The sequence below is a fragment of the Odocoileus virginianus genome, chromosome 19 (assembly GCF_023699985.2).
Source record: "Odocoileus virginianus isolate 20LAN1187 ecotype Illinois chromosome 19, Ovbor_1.2, whole genome shotgun sequence".
In the NCBI taxonomy this organism is placed as follows: domain Eukaryota; kingdom Metazoa; phylum Chordata; class Mammalia; order Artiodactyla; family Cervidae; genus Odocoileus; species Odocoileus virginianus.
This window is the reverse complement of record NC_069692.1, coordinates 5,780,364-5,800,025: the sequence shown is the minus strand read 5'-3', so window position 1 is coordinate 5,800,025 and position 19,662 is coordinate 5,780,364. Positions and strand designations below refer to the sequence as shown.

Genomic DNA, 19,662 nt, shown 5'->3' with positions numbered 1-19,662 from the left:
AGAATGATTACATATGGACTGTTTAGGAATTTCATTTCCTGGATGAAAATTACTAAGTTTATGATTACACACTTGACAGTATTAAAATATCAACATCTGAGTGGAAAGAACTAATCCTTATTAAATAAAGATGACTGTCTAAGTTCAGGTTATTACATTGTAGATTGCGCTTTGAGAATATTTTGTCATATACCTAAGTAGATGCTCTACTTTAAAGAGTGCAATTTACTCTTCAGGGAATTAACAGCAAAGAGAAAGTATTCAATCGCTAGAAATTGTAGAGTTTACAAAAAGTGAATAAAATGGTTGTTATTAAGTGCATTATCTATAGAAGAACAATGTGAATCACATAAATAAATGGAATGAATGATGAGTGTCAATGAGGATGAAATTTGTGCTTATGTTAAAAAAATTTCTGTTATCATCTTAAAAAATTTTATGCAAGTAAACATGGACATTTTTACCTCTTCTTCCTTAAAGTCATGCAAAATATGCAACTAAGACACAGGTCAAGACACAGGTTAACAACATGAATCACCAAGCTCATTCTCACTGTGAACTGTCAACAGGCAGACAGAACATATTTCTTAGCTGATTGTAAATTCCTGGCATGCTTTTCATAGTTGAATATTCTAATTCCATGATAAACAGGTAAAAACCTTTGATGAAAAAAATCATTTCATAAATCTGTCACCTGCATGAAATGAGGCATCTAGACCCTAGATATTTCTTACTGATGATGATTTTTTTTCCTGTTCTATTACATTTTCATATGTAGTCCCATTGTTTGGATGAGAGGTTTTTCTACCCTGAAAGAATGCAACGTGGCTGGATTCAAGAAGGGAAGACAAGAAGTGTGTTTTTGTTGGGTGAAGTGAGAGAAAGAGAGTAGTGAGCAGAGGAGATGGGTGTCTGTGGGCGGATGGGATTAGGATGCGGTTCACACAGAGGTGAGGGTCTGGAGCCTTTAAAGCTCCACACAGTAGGGCTCTTAGGGCCATTGCCATGTACACTATAACCACATATGATTATATGACGAGCACTGCCTTTCATTCTTGTACATTTGGTACATTTGGTAATCAAGCCCATTTTAATTGGTTTATCCATAATGGATTAACATGCATTGTTAAGAGCCTGAAGTGTTGATGTACTCATTTCTGCCCAGGAAGCCAAGAGTATTTCATGTGATTCTTATTTTTGTAAGTTTCAGTAGGATAAGAATTCAAATTTACGCATTTTACATCATCTCTCTGTGCTTTCCCTATGTGCTTAAATACTTACATATTTTTTGAATCCAGGCAGAACTCACCTGATTTAATAATGCCAATCTGTTATTTTCAAGAATTTGATTTCAAAAATCCCCCTTTACCTGTGAATATCATGTGTCTGTGGCTTTAATTTAAGAATAGTTTCAGAAATTTTATAATTTTATGAGAGATAATTTGAACAAGTTTACTGAGTTTTTTTTTCTTATTCTGTAACAAAGCTTCAGAATAAAGATTATTATTTTGCAGATTAATATTTTGGGCAAATTCTAAAATGCATTTCTAGCGATGATTTCCACACTTCCTCACAAGTACAAAGCAATCTGCCTCTGTTTTTCTGGAACTAGAAGTGGATAATACTGTGATAAAACTCCTTATTCAAAACACCATTATGGCTCCATATTAAAAACACTTTTGCTTAAATAATTAACATTTTTTGCTTATCCATAAAGAAGCCACATGAGAAAGGGAAAAAAGTTTTCCCAGATGGTTCTTTTTTTCATTAATATTACTAACCCAGACATCAAACACAAACAATAAGGTGTTGAAATGTATAATATGAGCCAAAATATCAAAGCCTTGAATGTTTAAAGGACTCTGCAGTTTTAAGAGGACAGCTGGGCATGCACGGGAAGTCAGCTTGGCTACGCCTCTCACCTCTCTTATGTTTCCCTCTTCTCCACAGTCATTATGTGAACGGCTTCCTTCTTGTGGAAATGGAGGAAGATCACTGTTCAACCATTACCGAACTTGGGAAAGACACAGACGTGTTTATCTGTTGTAAAGGAGAAAACAAAACCCAACCAAGAATCAGTTGTTTTTGTTTGCCTGGTATCCATTTATTATTTTTTTTTTCTAGTAAAATAACCCATATGTGGGGGGTGAACCATCACTTTTCCAATCTTATCCAAGTGAGAGTAGTTACTTCAGGGCTAAGCCTATGATTCAGGTTGGCTGATCAGAGATTCAAATTTCTCAGCCACTGTGATTGGTTCAGAAGGGCACATGCTCCAAACTGGGTCAATGAAATAAATCTGGGGACTTTTATAGACTAGTTAGGAAAAGAAAAAAGTTATCTTGACTAGGAATTGCCAGAATTACTACATGGTGATAACATCCAAAAGGAAACTTGATCTGAGATATGGCAGAGGGAGATGGGGAGATGGAGAAGGGGGAAAGAAGAAGGGAAAGGGGATAAAGACCTGGTTTGGGGTATTTTAATCACATGAACCAAGAATTCATTCATTGCTTAAGTCAGTATGAGTTTCTCTGTCACTTGCACCTGAATGAGTTCTAATACAAAATCTATCCAGCTACAATCATGTTCAAATAGGGCAGTTTACAGTGAGCTATCACCTCACATAAATCAGCATGGCCATCATCAAAAAGTCTACAAATAACAAATGCTGGAGAGGGTGCGGAGGAAAGGGAATCCTTATACTGTTGGTGGGAATGCAAATTGGTGAAGCCACTATGGAAAACAGTATGGAGCTCCTTAAACAACTAAAATTAGAGTTACCATAAGATCCAGCAATCCCATCCTGGGCATGTATCTGGAGAAAACCACAATTCGGAAAGATATGCGCACCCCAAGGTGCACAGCAGCACCATTCGCAGCAGCCAAGACATAGAAGCAACCTAAATGTCCATCAGCAGAGGAATGGAGAAAGAAGATGGGGCACACTTATACACTGGAATATTACTCAGCCATAAAAAGAGTAAAATAACGCCATTTGCAGCAACATAGATGGACCTAGAGATTATCATACTAAGTCAAGTAAGCAAAGACAAATATCACATGATATTGCTTATATGCGGATTTAAAAAGTGATACAAAGGAAGTTATATGCAAAACTAACGTAGATCCACAGATATAGAAAACAAACTATGGGTACCAAAGGGGAAAGGAGAGGAGGGATAAATTAAGAGTTTGGGATGAACATATACACTCTACTGTACATAAAAAAGATAAACAACAAGGACCTACTGTATAGCACAGGGATCTCTGCTCAAGATTCTGTAATAACCTAAATGGGAAAAGGATTTGGAAAAGAATAGATATATGTATATGTGTAACTGAATCACTTTGCTGTATATACCTGGAACTAACACATTACAAATCAACAGAATGTCAACTTTTAAAAAATGGAGCAATTTATCAGATCTGAAGACCTTCTATGTGCCAAACACTGTGCTGGTCCCCAGGGACACTCAAGGATCAATAAGGTAGGGCTTCGCTGTACAAGGATGCTGCCTCAAAACACTTGCACTTTTTTCCAACCTCCCAGTGACCGTTATGAAACCTTTGTCTTTTTCCAAGCAAGATGTCTTTTTATAAAGATTTTTGCAAGTAAGGGGAAAAACCTAGGGGAGAGGCTCCTGATTGTGTGTGTCACTATAAGGTAAACATATTTCTTAACTCCTAGAGAAATAGCTAGTGCTTAAAAACAATTTTTTTTTGGACTTGAAGAAGGGTCATTATTATCTAAATGATAGCCTTAGGCAGCAGTCCTTGAAGAGGATCGAAGACAGTTAATAGAACTACCCAGTTGAAGTTTTAGTTACATATTCATTCTAATGAGTTATCATTATGATCAGTAAAATACTAAATTACACTGCTAGGTACTCAACTACATGTATTATATACATATATATTATTTTTTTTTGTGGAGGGACAAATATTTTAGATTGCTCCTAGCTTATACATGAAGAGTTTTATCTGCTTATGATTTCTCTTCACTATTTCAGTAAGATCCCTATGTCTACCAAATATACACGTACCTCGTATCAGTGGAAAAGGATGATGATCATCATACTCGAAGATAAATTTTACATTTTAAAGACTCATGACTCAAACATTTTATTTATTTATTTTTTTTTTGACTCAAACATTTTAAAAGAGCATGTTATCCATTCTTTTTATTGGAGGAAATAGAGCAGCAGAGATGTCCAGTCATGAATAGTCCTCAATGGGCTCAATGAAGTCAGGTACACAGATGCATTCATAATTCAGTGAAGTGAGGAAATAACATCATTTAGAGACTAATAATGAGTGGATCGTCTCACTGCTCCAAGTCAGAGGTTGTCAAGACCTTGTCCAGCTGTAAGATGACACCTGAACATGGGACGTCTGCTCCCACCCTTCGCTACGAAGCTGGACGGACAGGGCGGCCCACTGGGGGCACTCTTACCGTCTCTCTTCTGTGCAGAGCTCCCTGGGGAGCAGCGAGCCGTGCTTCTTCCTCCAGAGATTCAGCCTCAGGTGTCCCACCAGCGACACAAGCTGGACATCGAGGCCTTTAGGGATCAGCTCTGCCAGATCACACCCTCAACCCATTTCCTCCCAGGACACACCCACAGTGCTGGGGTTACTGGTGCAAAGAGGTTCTAGGATAGGCTGTGCCCTGAATTCAGCATTAGTGTTCTGCTCAGCTGATTAAAGCCTTGGCATGGAACCAGGGTCACAACTGCAAACTCTCCAGGCTTACGGCAGACTGTATCTCAGGACTTCATGGCCCTTGCTGGCCATCTGGCCTCTACTTGGGCTTTTGAGTCCCATCAGGCCACTTTGACAGCTCTGAACCTGAGAGTGGGGGAGTCAGTTGGATGCTGACAGGCTATGAGACCCCCATCTACCTACAGAGCCAGAGTCTGGGGCCTGACCCCACAAACACCCAGTTATCTCTTCCCTCAGCACCTGGATGCTATTTACTTTACATTTATATCACACAAGGGACTATCTGGGAATTTTTTCTCCCCCAAAATGAAACCAGTTCCAAAGTCAAGCTGACATTTTCATCATTAGAAACAGAGAATTGCCAATGATTTTTAAGTAAACTGTTTCCACTTTAAAAGCAAACATGACTTCCTTAGTGGTACAGTGGATGGGAGTCTGCCTGCCAATGCAGGGGACATGGGTTTGATCCCTCCTGGTCAGGGAAGATTTCACATGCCACAGAGCAACTAAGCGTGTGCACCACAACTCCTAAGCTCACATTCTAGAACCTGTGAGCCACAACTATGGGGCCCGTGTGCTGCAACTACTGAAGCCCATGTGCCCTGGGGCCTGTGTTCTGCAGCAAGAGGAGCCACTGAAATGAGAAGCCCATGCTTCGCAACGAAGAGTAGCCCCAACTCGCCACAACTAAAGAAAAGCCCAAGTGCAACAATGAAGATCCAGAGAAACCAAAAATAAATAATTTTAAAAATCAAATTAAAAAAAATCAAATTGTATACCCCATGTATTATACATTTTAAAAGGAATCAGGCAGAGTCAAATACCTTTAATATTGAAACTATGATGAATACAGGTCTTGGATAATTAAGAAGCACTCTCAACACTTCCTGAGGTCATTCTAGAAGCACAGAAATCCCAATTAGCAGAGCGTCTCAATGAATAGCCGTCTGTGGGGCTACACAGGGTTGGACACGACTGAAGCGACTTAGCAGCAGCAGAAGCAGCTCAATAAATAGAAGCTTGACCATAAGACCATTTGTTCTACTTACCATGTATTCTCATGCAATCAAAGGATTTAAGAATTTTATAAAGTCTTCATCACCTTAGCCCTAGGGGAACCTTAATATTAAGTTGAAAAGAACACCATTGTCATGACCACCACAGCATACATCTGACACTCCCCACCACTATCAATGTTTTCCCAGATAATGTCTAAACTCCCTGTCTCCATCACTGTGAGTACTGGGAGGGCAATAACGTAAAAAAGAACAAGTTGGGGAATGCACAAGTGTGGAACTGAGATTTATGAGCTAAGTTCAGGAAGAGTGCTTTTGGCTGGAGCTGTGGTTTCCACTGGGCTTTGTTTAGGCAACTCAGGTTCTCTGACCTGCCCACTGGCAGAAGGGAGTGAGCATCACCTGGATGCACTGTGATCTTCTCAGACACTGTGGCTATGTGCTAGGTTTCTCACTGATCATCTTCTGACATGGCACCTTCTTTTTTAGTGATAGATACATATATTAGGGGCTTCCCTGATAGCTCAGTTGGTAAAGAATCTGCCTGCATATATTAGCGTCACCTACTAGGGTCTTTTCTTTTTTTATCAACTTTGGGTCTGTTGTTTTTTTTTTTAAGATGATCTTGACTATGTTTCTTCTTATATAGAAGGACCTCTAATAACGAGTTAAGACATAACAGATTTTGGAATCAGACTAATGGACTCCAAACCCTGCTCTGCTGCTTACTTGCTCTATGACCTTGGGTAAGTTAAATAACTTCTCCATCTGTTTGTGTCTTCTTTGATTCCTTTCATCAGCATCTTAGAGTTCTCAGAGTATGGGTTTCTTGTCTCCTTAATAGGTTTATTTCTTGGTATTTTATTCTTTTTGATGCAATCATAAATTGCATTGCTTCTTGAACTTTCTCCTTCTGATCTTTCACTGTTAGTGTATAAAAAATGCAGCAGTTTTCTGTGTATTAATTTTGTAGCCTGCAATGTTATCAAATGTTATCAAAAATATACATATGGAATCACTTCATTGATGAGCTCTAGTATGTCTCTGGTAAATAACCTCTCATGCCTTAGTTTTCTCATCAGTAAAATGAAGTCAATAATAAAATGTCCTTCATAAGCTTGAGTTGAGAATTAAACGCATAAATACAGGTGCTGGCAAACTTCTTCTGTGAAGAGTCAGTTGATAAAGAGGTTAGATTTCACAGGAGATATAGTCTCTGTTGTAACTACTCAAACATGCCACTGAAGAATGAATGAGGCTAGAGGCAATATGTGCATGATTTGGTGTGGCTGTGTCCCAATAAAACTTTATTTCTAACAATAGACAATGGGCTGAATTTGGCTTGCAGGACATAGTTTTCCAGATGCTGGGATACTGGTGCACCAATACTTAGGCCCCTTGTAAGAACTCAATAAATATTAGATTTTTATCATGACGATCGTCATATGTACTGTCACTGAATCCACAAATGACTATAAACCTATTCTATGCTAATTTTACAGTGTAGCTGTCAGAGTGTTGCATGGGCTTCACTGTGTAATCTAAGCATTTCCTAAACTAAGGGTCTCAAATCTTCCACTAGAGTCCTATTGGAGGATGACAGTGAGCTCCTCTTTCCTGGTTCTGTTAGTGGCAATAGCTCTAAAAGCAAAACATGTCTGACAAGTGTCATATTTAATCTTTTTTTTTAATCTTAAAAATTCACATGACTTGTACTTTACTTCATAGTATATTTATATTTCTTTCAATACAAAAAATGGTGATTTAAATCATTCACCATTTGGTAAAACTGAACATGCTTGCCAATCCTCTGCTGGTTTTTTAAGACGCGTATACCAGTTTCAAATCAGGAAAGGAGTACATCAAGGCTGTATATTGTCACCCTGCTTATTTAACTTATATGCAGAGTACATCATGAGAAATGCCAGGCTGGATGAAGCACAAGCTGGAACCAAGATTGCCAGGAGAAATATCAATAACCTCAGATATGCAGATGACACCACTCTTATGGCAGAAAGCAAAGAAGAACTGAAGAGCCTCTTGATGAAAGTGAAAGAGGAAAGTCAAAAAATTGGCTTTAAACTCAACATTCAGAAAACTTAGATCATGGCATCCGGTCCCATCACTTCATGGGAAATAGATGGAGAAACAATGGAAACAGTGACAAACTTTATATTTGGGGGCTCCAAAATCACTGCAGATGGTGACTGAAGCCATGAAATTAAAAGACATTTGCTTCTTGGAAGGAAAGTTATAACCAACCTAGACAGCATATTAAAAAACAGAGACATTACTTTGCCAACAAAGAGCCGTCTAGTGAAAGCTATGGTTTTTCCAGTGGTCATGTATGGATGTGAGAATTAGACTATACAGAAAGCTGAGTGCTGAAGAATTGATGCTTTTGAACTATGGTGTTGGAGAAGACTCTTGAGAGTCCCTTGGACTGCAAGGAGATCAAACCAGTCCATCCTAAAGGAAATCAGTCCTGAATGAACATTGGAAGGACTGATGGTGAAGCTGAAACTCCAATACTTTGGCCACCTGATGTGAAGAAGTGACTCATCTGAAAACACCCAGATGCTGGGAGGGATTGGGGGGCAGGAGGAGAAGGGGATGACAGAGGATGAGATGGTTGGAGGGCATCACCAACTCAAAGGACAAGAGTTTGAGTAAGCTCCAGGAGTTGGTGATGGACAGGGAAGCCTGGCATGCTGCAGTCCATGGGGTCGCAAAGAGTCAGACATGACTGAGTGACTGAACTGAACTGATACCAGTTTCAGAAACATGGCCTATGAAAACAGAAATTTACATTTTGACATAGATAATCAATCTCCTTAGTGATGAAGACTTTTAGCTTTCTGTATGGCTAGTACATCTTTCTCAAACACAAAGAGAGGAAATAAAGTGAGGAAACATGGACATTAAGGAGTCCACTGACAAATGTGGGGAACACCAGACCTTGCCTCCAGCATGGAAGGTGACAAAGTGCATTTCTTGGCCCCTGCAGCTCTGACCTCACAGCTCAGGAATGCTGATGGCACCCAGGAAATTGACATGTGCCTATCAGGCCATGACTGATAGAAACTGGCTCAAGCTGATCTCAGAAAGTCCTGAAAAGTAAAACAACAGACAGAAAAATTTGTGTGTAAGAGAGATCATTGTTAAGTTGAGCCATATTAAATTTTCAAGATTTGGTCATTTTGAAGTATAAAAACTGTGGCTAGGAAGTCCTAGCCACAGCATCCAGAGAAGAAAGAGAAATAAAAGGAATCCAAACTGGAAAAGAAGCAAAATTGTCCTGTTTGTAGATGACATGATACTATAAATAGAGAAGTCTTAGAGATGCTACCAGAAAAAACTACTAGATCTACTACTAGAGCTCATCATTGAATTTGGTAAATTTGCAGGATGGAGAATTAATACACAGAAATCTTTTAAACTTCTCTATACTAACAACAAAATATCAGAATGTGATATTAAGGAAACAATCCTAGTAACTATCACATCAAAAAGAATAAAATATCTAGGAATAAACCTACATAAGGAGGCAAAATACTTGTATCCAAAAACTGTAAGACATTGATGAAAGAAACCTAAGTCAACACAGACAGAAAGATATACGGTAATCTTGGATTGGAAGAATCAAAACTGTTAAAATGACTATACTACCCAAGGTGATCTACATATTCAATGCAATCCCTACCAAATTACCAATCACATTTTTCACAGAACTAGAACAATATTTTTTTAATTTGTATGGAAACACAAAAGACCCTGAATAGCCAAAACAATCTTGAGAAAGAAAAACAAGAGTGGAAAGAATCAGACTCCCTGACTCCAGACTATATTACAAAGTTACTGTAATTGAAATAGTATGGTACTGTCACAAAAACAAATGTACAGATGAATGGAACAAGATAGAAAGCCCAGAACTAAATCTGCATACCTATGGTCAATTAATCTATGACAAAGAATATACAATGCAGAAAAGATAATCTTTTCAACAAATAGTGCTGGGAAAACTGGAAAGCTATATGTAACACAATGAAAATAAAATATTCTTTAAAATCATACACAAAAATAAACTCAAAATGGATTAAACTCCTAAATGTAAGACCAGAAACTATAAAAACTCCTGAGGAAAACACAGGCAGAAGTCTCTTTGACAAAAATTGCAACAATATCTTCTTGGAGCTGTCTTCCAGAGTAATAGAAATAAAAACAAAATAAACAAATGGAATCTAATTAAACTTCAAAGATTTTGTAAAGCAAAGAAAACCATAAACAAAACAAAAAGCAACCTACAAACTAGGAGAAAATATTTGCAAATTTTAACCAGCAAGGGATTAATTTCCAAAATGTACAAACAGCTAGCGTAGCTCTCTCTGTATATATAAAACTAACCCAATCCAAAAATTGGCAGAAGATCTAAATATACATTTCTTCAAAGAAGACATGCAGATGGCTAAGAGTTACATGAAAAGATACTCTACATCGCTAATTATTAGAGAAATGCAAATCAAAACTACAATGAGGTATCACTTCACTCTGGTTAGAAAGGCCATTATCAAACTGTTTACAAACAATTAGTGCTAGAGAGGGTGTGGAAAAAAAGAACCCTCCTACATTGTTGGTGGAAATGTAAATTGGTACAGCAACTATGGCAAATAGAACAGAAGTTCCTTAAAAAACTAAAAATACAGTTACCATATGATCCTGTAATTCCACTCCAGACATACATGTTATATGCAACTGAACTGAACTGAACTGATCCATTATATACATATCCATATATACACATACACACATACATACATACAATAGAATACTACTCAGCCATAAAAATGAATAAAATAATGGCATTTAGAGTAACATGAATGGACCTAGAGATTATCATACGAGGTGAAGTAAGCCAAAGACAAATATATGATATCACTTATATGTGGAATATAAAAAAAAAGACCCAAATGAACTTATTTACAAAACATAGACTCAGATATAGAAAAGAAACTTATGGTTACCAAAAGGAAAAGAAGGGAGAGATAAATTATGAGTTTGGAATTAAAATTTATACAATACTATATAAAAAATAGATAGGCAATAAGGTCCTACTGTATAGCATAGGGAACTATATTCAATATCTTGTAATAACCTCTAACAGAAAATAACTTGAAAAAAATATACATATATATATAATGGAATCATCACTGTGCTATACATCTGAAACTAACATGACATTGTAAACTAACCACACTTCAATAAAAATAAATAAAAATGTCAGTTTCTATGATTCAACTAATATTTCCCCAAAGTTTATTAATAAGTAGTGTGCATTACATAGCATTGGCATTTAGGTGAAATACAACCACTGTAAATCATAATAAGAATAGCATTTTCAGACTCATTAAAAAATACACCTAGAATGAAGAATGTAGAAAAAGAAAGTAAAATTTCCTGGATGATGCTGAAAATGATCAGGGCATTTTGCTTTTAGTGGTTTAAAGGTTGAGCTGTGACCATGGTTCATAGGCACAAGCCTTTCAGTTAGTTTGGAGAAATGATCCTGTGGGTTCTTGTTGATCCAGCAGGTATTACAAAATAAAATATCAGGACAAGCAGAATAAGCCTTGGGCATTTCATGATAGCACCTGGGAAGATAAAGTCCCCTGTGCTTTTCAAGCCCAAAAACAAAGTGCATTTACTCAATCATTTTATCAGGGTGAACTGGAGAGGAAGCAGATGTAATTACACTTGACCTCTGTTAGTGCTAGCACATATCCTATGGCATCCTCCAGTTTACTTTAAATAATCTACAGATTACTTATAATACCTAATACAAGGTAAACGATATGTCAATAGTCACTTGCATATGGCATATTCAAGTTTTGCCTTTTGGAACTTTTGGAGTTTTTTTCCCAGGTATTTTTGATCCATGGTTGGTTGGTTGAACCTGCAGTGCAGAAGAACCTGTGGACGTGGAAGGGTGACTGTGCTCTGAAGCCATATGATGAATTTCTCTTAGGACGACCATTTCCCTTAGTAAACAGCTAGCTGAGTGCCCATGACGGATTTTTTTTTTTTTTACTTATATTTAAACTAAGAGGTATTCTCTCCTAACACTCATTTAAATTTCAGTCTCTATTGCAATATTGTCTCACGTAGGAGTGGAACCATGCAGAGACAGAGAAAGTAACCAAATTCAATAACATGCATGTCACAGGAAGAGTACAAGGTATGTTATGCACTTTCAACTTTGCAAGTCTGTGTAGCACTTTCAACATGAATCAGCACTATGAGATTCTTTAGGTTTAAATTCTCAGATCTGGATCTGGATTGAGTGGAGAGGGAAAAGGCAGCTCAGGAAGATATATCTGGGCAATAAAGGAGGAAAGCAGAGTGTGTTTCTAAGCACATGGGAGGGTTTCTATGTTCAGTTTGGCACAACGTAAGTAGCTTGGATTTCAGATTTGCTGCCTTCAAACTCTGTCTTGGATTTTATGACTTCAACTGAGTAGGCAGAGAGAGAAGAACCAAACCAAATCAACCAAGCACCAAACCAAGTTCAGGAGAATAAATGAACAACCAATAAACAAAGGGTTTCCCGATAGAAACTTAAATTTACAAGACTTAAATTTATAAATTCACAAACTCAAATTCACAAGACAGCCTGGACTCCCACTACATCAGAAACTTGATTCAAATGGAAAATACCTTCTAATCAAAAATTTTAGGACTTCCCTGGTGGTCCAGGGGTTAAAAATCCACCCACCAACACAGGTGACATGTGTTCAATTCCTGGCCCCGGGGAGATTCCACATGCTGTGGAGCAGCTAAGCCCGTGGGCCACAACTTTAAGCCTGTGCTCTAGAGCCCGGGAATTGCAACTACTGAGCTCACACGCCACAACTACTGAAGCTCGTGCACCCTAGAGGCCACGCTCTGCAACAAGAGTAGTCACCACAATGAGAAGCACCGCAACTAGAGAGTAGCCACAACTAAAAAAAAGCCCTTGAGCAGCGACAAAGACCCATCGCAGCCAGATATAAAAATAAACAATAAATGAAAAATTCTAAACATATCTAGAAAAACCTGAGTAAACTTTTTTGCCAACCTAATACTTAGATTCAACACATTTCAAAAAAATTTCTGTCCTTGCTTTACCTACCCTTGTTTACATTGTTGAAGTATTTTAAAGCAAACCACAACCCCATATCATTTTATTCCTATATATACTTCAGCATGCCTCTCAAAAATTGAGGATATTTCTTTTATAACAACCAGGCCACTTGGGTAATGCTTTCGATGACAATTTGTCACTTAAAAATAAAATTTTTATTTACTGTTCATTTATACTCTGCTACACTGCAAACATGGGTATGAGAAAGAGAAATGAAATTTAAAAAAAAAAAATGAAGTTAAGACAGCAAAATAAAGTCAGGAATAAAAGTATTGAACCAGGTATATGGATGCTCTGTTCCTAACCTTCAACCTACTTCATAGAGACCAAAATAGGTTTTTCTATTCAGTGCCCAAAATGGGTAAACAGCACCACTGCTCTGGAGAACATAGCTTTCCCTCTCTCCACGGTCTGGGATGATTTCCCTTGGATATCTTCGTGAAGAAGGCACTGTGAGATTTACTGGATGATATAATTTACAAAATCCCCATAATAAATACAGAAGAGGTTCTGTGCTCCTTCTGAACCCTGGTTGCAAACCGAGGCATAACACCCAAGTCCAGGGGAGAAAAGTCATCCAGCAAAGACCCGAGCAGCATGGCTCGCTTGTCTGGTGACCACCCGCCCCAGGTACTGCATCAAACCCACACATGTCAAATCATCTTTGATCTCCCTCAGACTCCCACTGACCCAATATCCCCAATAATAACACGGCCTTCATTTAAAAAAACTTGAATCCAGCTGTTATTACTCTTAAGCGCTATTATCCAGAGCAACTGATGTGATGCCACAGGCGTCTTCACACCCTTTCATCATTTGTGAATTTGGCCCAGCCTCTGGATTTTCCCCTCCTGTTGTTCGGGAGGGTTGCAAATGCCAAAAGCAATCAATCTGCAAAGCAAATCAATGTGCAGAGCCGTCAGGGGGAAGGGCTGACCCTGCGGCTATCTGCCTTTCTTTTTGTTTTGAGAGAACTGCAGTGCTCTGTCTTTGGATCTGATGACCAGAATACCCATGCACTCAAGGAGCTATGTCACTCCAGCTTTTTTTTTTTTCCTGCTCTCACTGGAGGCTGGCTTCACTGAGTTTCCAGGCTGCAGGAACAGCAGTCCTGCTCTGTCACCCTGGTGACCGGTGGCTCCTGCATCCTCGGCTCCCTCTCAGCTGCAGCCACGGCTGCACTGATCCTCCGCACGCTCTCTGGCGCCCCAGCGTTCTGCTACTTACCATCAATATCTCTATGGAGGGTGCAAAATGCAATTTCTTTGTGTCCTTAGTGTGTGCGACATAGCTCATCTGCTTTTAAAGATTTCCTCCTGGCTTCTGCTAACGCCTTTGCTTGCTTCCTGCAGTTCTGTGCATCACATGGCTAAATAAACCTGTTTGATGTTGCCAGCTCTCAGGAATCCAACCAGAAAACATACTGAAATCAGATAGTTAGGTGAGCTGACATCAAGGAACAATGAAGAAAAACTATCTCAATAAATAGAAGAAATTCTGAGTGCACAAATATTTTCTTGTCAAACTAAAAAAGAAAGGAGAGAAAACATTAAAAGTATTCAGGGAAATTTGAACCTACCTTCAAAGGTAAAATATGCCCTTATTTTCCTGAGTATAACATTTCTATGTTAAAACTGTAGCAACAAATCCAAGTAACAAATGTCTTTGAAAATTCCATTTCACGAAAGCCTCACTGTATGCATTTAAACTTTTCGTTTCCTAATGAAAATTATTGCAAACAGCACGAAAAATGTTGATGCAGAAAACAGAATAAAAGTAATGGATAGTTTTAAAAGAGCAGGGGGGTACAAATATTCATGAAATGCTATGCTCAAATGACTAATGTTCACATTTAGGTAAAATTATTCCATATAGGCAAGAAAATAAGTAAGATGCTTACAGAATAACACATAAAACAATAGTATTAGGGGAGATAAAGTAGTAAAAGTCAGCAATATTTCTAGATCATTTTAGGAAGTTGGCAGAGTGACTATCTAATGGTCAGATAAAAATGTTTAATATTGCCCAGGAACTGAAAAATAAAGTCTTTATTTATCCAGTACATTAATACGAATTTTTAGGTATTTTTTTGTTGGTGGTCTACAATATTCAGATCATGATCTCCATTCCCTGTGATACTTCACAGAATTCTTAATTCTTATTTTTTTTCACTGTCTCCCACACATAGCCACCCAACCTTATTTTTAGACTTCTGTTTATGATTAACAGTATTTTAAGTTTCCTCAGTGCAGCCCTTTATTTGGAGTCTTTATCGTTAGAGATTGAGTTGAACCCTATTTTCCTTTTTCCTTCAGTCATTTGCTCTCCTAAATTCCAGAAGAGCATGCATCTGACATGTGCTTCACCACTGCTGCATTTTAATTAAAGGCACCTTGTTAGCATTGTTTTCAGAACCCAGGAAGTCATACCACCATATAATCAAGGAATTCACGGTTAAGTTTTAAGAATGTGAGGCTAACCTGCAGATACTTGCTGGAGGAGAAGTTCAAGCTCTCTGTTAAAGAACAGGAGGGATTTCAGTTTTGAAAGGAAAGAAAGCTGCTCCAAAAGGAAAGAATGATATGGAAAGCAGCAGGCAGCAGAGGGGAAACAAACCTGGGTACCAGAGGCATGTCTGGCAGAGAGAGGGGCTTGAAGCAATTTTTCTTTGCTTATGATGGATGGTTATAAAAAGCATACTGCTGACAAAGTCCAGAACAAGTTCCGGAAGGTGTTGGATTCGACATGCCCTCTTTGGTTCCACTGGGGGAAAGCAGGGCCATCCACCCACTGAATGGCTTCAAAACCACACCAGAAGAAGCAGGCCCCTGAGATCAGGACTCATGAGGAGCCCCTCTGGGAAAGGTCTGGGTATGATTAAAGTGTTTGCTAATGAAATGTTCCACACTACTTTATACGTACCGCTGCGTTGGCTACCCAACCCTTCCGATGCACAGAGCCCTTCTGGAACCCATCAGCAGCTTCATCTACCATCTCTGGCTCTTTTTCATCCTAATTAAGGGCTGGCAATCCTTAATTGCCTAAATCTATCCGGGGAAGTCTTGATACACAAATCACAGATGGGTTGATTTGTGGTGGGACAAAATTACTGTTTTCTTTCTAGTTTAAATTCTCTTCTAAATATCTGTAAGAATCTATGCTGGGGGTCATTCTTTATATAAAGCAGTAGCATATTACAGGAGGAGAGATTCTTAAGGACCCAGTCCACCTGTAGACTCACAGATTCCAAGATTGGAATACTTAAAGAGAGGAATAAGGATTGAAAAGGGACCTTTAGTTCACTATATAACTTAATTTGTAGTATTAAATAAAAGTGAACAACACCCTCTGTCTTAAAAATTAAGCCCTAAATTCTTCATATTCTTTTTTCCCCAGTTTTATTGAGATACAGATGACATATAATACTGTGTAAATTTAAAGTGTGTAATGTCACTCCGGGCATATATCCAGAGAAAACTAATTTGAAAAGATACATGCCCCCCAAGTTTCACAGCAGTACTATTTACAATAGCCAAGACATGGAAGCTCTCTAAATGTTCATCAACAGATAAATGGATAAAGAAGATGTAGATATTACTCATTAATAAAAAGGAATGAACTAATACCATTTGCAGCAACATGAGTGGACCTAGAGATTGTCATACTAAGTGAAGTATGCCAGATAAGGACAAATATCATATGATCACCTACATGTGGAATCTTAAAAAATGGTACAAATGAACTTATTATCAAACAGAAGGAAACTCTTAGACATAGAAGACAAACCTCTGGTTGCCAAAGGGGAAAGGTTGGGAGGATAAATTAGAAGTTTGGGATTAACACATACATACTACTGTGTATAAAATAGGTAACCAACAAGGGCCTACTATATAGCACAGTGAACTATATTCAATATCTTGTAATAACCTATAATGAAAAAGAATCTGAAAAAGAATATATATATACACACACACGTGCCTAACTGAATCTCTTTGCTGTACACCTGAAACTAATATAACATTGTAAATCAACTATACTTCAATAAAAAAATTTTAATGTATATAACGTGATGATACACATATGTGTTGCAAAATGTTTACCACAGTAAGGTTAGTTAACACATAATTTACTTATACAATTACGATCTTATCGTTATTTCGATGGTAAGAACGTTAAAGCTCTACTCTCACAGCAAGCTTCTTTTTTAAAAATATATATTTATTTTTGGCTGTCTTAATTGCAGCATGCAGGAGTTTCATTGCAGCATGCAGGATATTTCACTGTGGCATGCAGGCATCTCTCTAGCTGTGCCCTTCGAGCTCCAGAGGGCATGGGCTTTATAGTTTGTGGCACGTGGGCTCAGTAGTTGTGGCGTATGGACTTCGCTGTCCTGTGGCATGTGTAGTCTTAGTTCCCAACCAGGGTTCGAACCCACATCCCCTGCATTGGAGGGCAGATTCTTAACCACTGCACTACTAGAGAAGTAGCTCACAGCAACTTTCAAATACACAAGACACTACTGTAACCTATAGCCACCAAGCCATATATTTGATTCCCCAAATTTATTCATTCTAAAACTGAAAGTTTGTGCCCTTTGACCAACATCTCTCTATTCCCCCCACTACCCCTAAGCCTTTGGCAACCACCAATCTACTGTTTCTATGAGATTGATGTTTTTGGATTCCACATATGAGTGAGATCATACAGGTATCTCTTTTAGAGAGTGATTTTGATTTCCTTCAGGTATACACCTAGAAGTGGAATTGCTGAATCATAGGATAGTTCTATTTTTAATTTTTTTGAGGAAACTCCATATTGTTTTTCATAGTGGCTGCACCAATTTGCATTCCCAACAACAGTGCGCCAAGATTTCCTTTTTTCCACGTCCTCACCAGCATTTGTTATCTCTTGGTTTTTTGATTACAGCCATTCTATCAGGTATAAGTTGATAACTTATGGTTTTGAGTTATATTTCCATAATGATGAGTAATGTTGAGAACCTTTTCATATGCTTTTTGACCATTTTTTATGTCTTTAGAAAAATGTCTGTTCAAGTCCTCTGCCCATTTTAAAATTGTTTTTATTTTTATATTTTTGCCATTGAGTTTTATGAGTTCCTTATATACTTCTGATGTTAACCCATTATCTGATATACGGTTTGCAAATATTTTCTTCTAATCTGTATATTGCCTTTCATATTGACTGTTTCTTTTGCTGGGCAGAAAAATGTAGTTTAAAAGTCTCGCTTATTTTTTTTCTTTTGTTGCTTCTGCTTTTGGTGCCATATTAAAAAGGTCATTGCCATGACTGATGTCAAGGAGCTTTTCGCCTATTTTTTTCTTCTGGGGGTTTTGGTTTAGGTCTTGTAAGTAAGTACTTAATCCACTTTGAGTTGATTTTTGTGAGTGATGTAAGACAGAGGTTCAGTTTCTATCTTTACATGTGGATATCCTGTTTCCCAAACATTATCTGGTTTTTGGCCATGCCACACAGCATTTCTACATGCTAGCAAGGTCATGCTCAAAATCCTCCAAGCTAAGCTTCAACAGTGTGTAGACTGAGAACTTCCAGATGTACAAGCTGGATTTAGAAAAGGCAGAGGAAAGAGATTAAATTGCTAACATCTGCTGGACCATAGAAAAAGCAAGACAATTCCAGAAAAACATCTACTTCTCCTTCATTTGCTCCACTAAAACCTTTGTGTGGATCACAACAAACTGTGGAAAATTCTTAAGGAGATGGGAATAACAGATCACCTATCCTGCCTCCTGAGAAAACTGTATACAGGTAAGAAAGCAAGAGTTAGAACTGGACATGGAATAATGGACTGGTTCAAAACTGGGAAAGGAGTACATTAGGCTATATACTGTTACCCAGCTTATTTAACTTCTTTTTTTCCCCCCTCAATTATTTTTATTAGTTGGAGGCTAATTACTTTACAATATTGTAGTGGTTTTCGCCATACATTGACATGAATCAGCCATGGATTTACATGTGTTCCCCATCCTGAACCCCCCTCCCACATCCCTCCCCATCCCGTCCCTCTGGGTCTTCCCAGTGTACCAGCCCTGAGCACTTGTCTCATGCATCCAACCTGGATTGGTGATCTGTTTCACACTTGATAATATACATGTTTCGATGCTGTTCTCTCAGATCATCCCACCCTCGCCTTCTCCCACAGAGTCCAAAAGTCTGTTCTATACATTTGTCTCTTTTTCTGTCTTGCATATAGGGTTATCATTACCATCTTTCTAAATCCCACATATATGTGTTAGTATACTATATTGGTGTTTTTCTTTCTGGCTTACTTCACTCTGTATAATGGGCTCCAGTTTCATCCATCTCATTAGAACTGATTCAAATGAATTCTTTTTAATGGCTGAGTAATATTGCATGGTGTATATGTACCACAGCTTTCTTATCCATTTGTCTGCTAATGGGCATCTAGGTTGCTTCCATGTCCTGGCTATTATAAACAGTGCTGTGATGAACACTGGGGTACATGTGTCTCTTTCAGATCTGGTTTCCTTAGTGTGAATGCCCAGGAGTGGGATTGCTACTGCTTACTTAACTTCTATGCAGCGTACATCAGGTGAAATGCTGGGCTGAATGAAGCACAAGATGGAATCAAGATTTCTGGGAGAAATATCAACAACCTCAGATATGCAGATGACACCACCCTAATGGAAGAAAGTGAAGAGGAATTAAAGAGCCACTTGCTAAAGGTGAAAGAGGAGAGTGAAAAAG

At 38.1% G+C, this 19,662-nt stretch overlaps 1 long non-coding RNA gene across 1 annotated transcript in view; it reads right to left on the bottom strand.

The window, feature by feature from the left end:
* LOC139029683 (uncharacterized) overlaps positions 1 to 14,313 on the bottom strand; it is a 71,522-nt gene extending 57,209 nt beyond the window's left edge. The window contains exons 1-2 of the long non-coding RNA XR_011481873.1: positions 14,143 to 14,313; positions 1,923 to 2,040 (exon numbers count right to left, since the gene is read on the bottom strand). This is a non-coding gene — a long non-coding RNA (uncharacterized lncRNA). The remainder of the gene's footprint in view (positions 1 to 1,922; positions 2,041 to 14,142) is intronic.
* Between the last annotated feature and the right edge of the window lie 5,349 nt (positions 14,314 to 19,662).